Consider the following 3739-nt stretch of genomic DNA (forward strand, 5'->3'; position numbering starts at 1 on the left):
CACACACACACACACACACACACACACACACACACACACACACACACGCACTTATTAGGCGTTCCAACTGTCATCCTCTCCGGCAGTAAGAGATGAAAAATGTAAGCAGATCTCATCGTCTGACTATGCGAGTGTGTGTGAGTTTAAAGTGTGTGTGTGTGTGTGTGTCTCACTATGACTACACATGCTGCATCTGAAAAAGTCTCCAAATAATAAAAGTGAAGAAGTTCTTATTTTAAATGCATGAAGAGGTTTTAACAGAGAAACATTCAAAGTTTATTTCATTATTTTATGAGCGACTTTGCGAACATTTGGCCAAATTATGATCACTAATTATACGCCCTAAAATCACTAATAACCAAGATCCAGACTCAAAGAATAAACTGAGCAAATAAAAAGTAACTTTTATAAAATTCAATATTATAACTTTATGAAGTCAAAGCGCTGAATACAGAAGATCAAGAACCAAAGAGGTGATACAGATAATGATAAAGACAGCGTCAAACACAAAGAAACAAAACAAAAGACCAAACTCAGCAGGCGGAAAAACAAAAGAAGATTCAGAAGGAAAATTGGAGACGAAAACAAACAAACTGTATTGAAAGCAATTAAGACCTCTGGAGGACAGACTGTTGAAAGAAAGCAGAAAGACAAAAGGACAGAGAGACAGAAATACAAAAGGATCAAGAGAAAGTGAAGAACATCGCATGTCGTCTCCGACTCGTCTCTCCTATAATTACACATAATGGAGCCGAGTCGGACGGCTCATAATGAGACAATTAGCCTGATTTTGTTTGAATTGAAAAGACAATTAAAGAATTAGTGAGCAGTGTTGGAGAGTTCATCAGATTATATCCGTGTTACTAACCGGCGGGTCGGGAGTCGTCCCATCGGCAGAGGAGAACTAAGCGGGACGTCTTCGTTGAACACTGAGGGATCGTGTTAAAGGATTAGAGGACGAGGAGGAACAGCGCTCCGGCTGAGCCTCTGTTCTCAACTCCAGGCATGTAATCCGAGCGCATCGCTCTGACAGATGGCTGCAGTGAGATGTTCTGGGTTTCTTTGTTTGGAGGCTTCGACAGAGAGTTAGTGGACGTGTTGCATATCTGAATAAATTGCCTCTACTACGACAAAAAGTCTTTCACATAAAACCTGATGCAGCTCAGTTTTCATCTTCACAGGTTACCATATTTAGTTTAGTCACGTTTGAATGATTCTTTGTTTATTCTGTAAGAGATCAAGGTGACCTCCTCATGCTGCTGGTTTTGTGTCAAAATGAAATAATATTTAGTTCTCAAGAACAAAAATGAAAAAAGGTTTAATTAATTATTCATCAGATATTAAAATTGTCAGACTAAACGTTGTAGTCTTGAGTATTAAATCAATAAAGCAGCCGAGAGAGTCAGCTGTGAAAACACACCATAAAAAACTGAGCTCTATCTATATATAGATATTTATTATTTCTCACACACACACACACACACGGCAGGGTGTGAATCCCACTCTCATTACCCATAATCCACTGCAGCCCGGGCTGTCAGCGGCTCTGAGGACCATGGGAGCTCTGAGAAAAGGTCAGGGCGAGCAAGTAAGCAGCTGGACCCTAATCGAGAGACAGAGACCCACCCACACACACACACACACACACACACACACACACACACACACACACACAAAAAGTCATCTAACCACCCTCTCACCACAATGTATTGATCACACAATATTCCTCCTACACCTCCTTTTTTCTCTCTCCCCCTCTTTCTCCCTCACTCACTCGCACCATCTCATTTTAAAGTCCTGGCAAAAGACTAAATCAAGCACAAAACAAGGTGTGTGTGTGTGTGTGTGTGTGCGTGTGCATGTTTCCTCTCTTTAATCAATGCATTTTCTCCCACACACTTCCAGTAGTGCAGCTAATGAGGGTCTCTACGGGTTCGGTGTGCTCTAGATTTCTTTTTAACAAGTCAAAACACAATTAATATTGTCTCTGTCAGACTCACTGAGGATTTCACTCTGAACTTCACCATCGGATGCAGTTGATCAGTCTGCAGATCTCAAGCTAACCACTTTGAACTGAACTCCTCTGAAGGCCGGCGCTGCAGCTTCCAAACACTCAGAATAACTACACCTGCACGTGTGACCCAAACGCACCGTGTGGTTTGGTTCAGAGCTGGATGGAAGTCTGTTTTTATCTCCTTAAGGTCTTTACGTTCCTCACCACGTCTCCTGGCTTCAGGGAGACGACCCGTCTTTCAAGTTGCAGTTCCACAAACATAATCAGAGGAACATAAGATGCTGAATATCGTGAAGGTGTTTGGCGGGACAGCAGACACTAACTTGCTGTGACGTGATTCTGAGATATGAAGTTTTCAAATGAAACCCACAGTTTTACCCTCAAAAGCCAGAACCTGCTGAGTCACAGAATGATTGATGGTGAAAGGTGACTCGGCTGTTCTGCTGTAGTTCACGACTATTTTTCATCAATACTGAGATCTATTACCAGGATTATTCATTGATTTTAAAGACAAAATATTGATATTGCACTTTCATATATAAGCACATTCCTGCTGAAGTCTTTGCATCAGAACAGCGCTGGTTCTCTCTCAGAGAGCATCTTCTCATCAGAGCCCTGCTCGCTGTCCCGCTGGGCTACAGCGCTGCTAATTAACAAGTCTGCATCATTAAAGGTTCTTCTTCACCTGAAGTCGATGCACTTTTGTTTTGCCCGTCTGCTCTACAGTTTATTGCTCTTCTACTCTGGAAGCCACTACGGGGGGCGAGCGCCCCAAAAGTGAAACCAAAACATCTGGATGAAAAGATGAAAATATGATAAACTATTTAAGAAAAGAGATGTTTTTGCTTTATTTTGTTGTGGAAAAGTTTCCACAGAATGATATGATAACTGTACTATTTTATTGTTCAACACCATCAACTACAACAAAGCCTTCATCGTCATCACATTCACGTCTCATCACGATAATCACCAAACGACGGTGATCTTCAACACTCATCGTAATCAGCATCGTCTCAACACTCATCAGCATCGTTAGCAATATCTCCTTATGTATCGTCACCACAATCATCCTCGTAATCTGTGACAAAACAATCACTTCACCAGCATGAACTTCATCATCATCATCATCATCATCACTGTTGTATTTCTGGAGCCACCATGAACAGAAACACTTTCATTCTGCATCAGATGAGCTCCTTTCAGAGCTCAGAGGCCTTCGAGCCTCTTTGTTGGCGATAACATGGTAAGTGACAGCTGGACTCAGAGCTCCCCCCCAGCTTCCTCTGCACAGAGGAAGACCAGGACCAGGAGTGAGAGAGAGTGAGAGAGACAGAGACAGAAGTGAGTGACAGAGAGAATCAGTCTCAGAGGAAAACCAGGACCCGCACTCTGAGCGAGTGAGAGTGAGAGTGAGAGAGAGAGAGAGAAGTGAGTGAGTGATGGAGTGTCTGAGATAGAGAGAATCAGTCTCAGAGGAAAACGATAAGAAGGTGAAGGAGCGGCTCCGCGCCGCATCAAAGCCCAACGGCGTCCTCTGAGAGGAGGAACAGAGCGGGCAGCAGATCTGCCATCTAAACAGCATGTAAGGGGGTCGATACCCGGGTCATTAGCCGTGAGGACACCTAACAGAGAGACAGAACCAGCAGAACCTGAAGATTAACAAGGCCAAGCAGGTAAGACACACACACACACACACACACACACACACACACACACACACACACA

The 3739-nt window shown here is 43.1% G+C and overlaps 1 protein-coding gene across 1 annotated transcript in view; it reads right to left on the reverse strand.

Moving 5' to 3' along the window:
* Nucleotides 1-3739, reverse strand: part of LOC116381149 (glutamate receptor ionotropic, delta-1-like) — a 222286-nt gene that overhangs the window by 207931 nt on the left and 10616 nt on the right. The gene's annotated exons all lie outside the window — the stretch shown is intronic.

Source organism: Anarrhichthys ocellatus, unplaced genomic scaffold (genome assembly GCF_004355925.1).
Source record: "Anarrhichthys ocellatus isolate YVR2014 unplaced genomic scaffold, GSC_Weel_1.0 scaffold4, whole genome shotgun sequence".
Lineage (NCBI taxonomy): Eukaryota > Metazoa > Chordata > Actinopteri > Perciformes > Anarhichadidae > Anarrhichthys > Anarrhichthys ocellatus.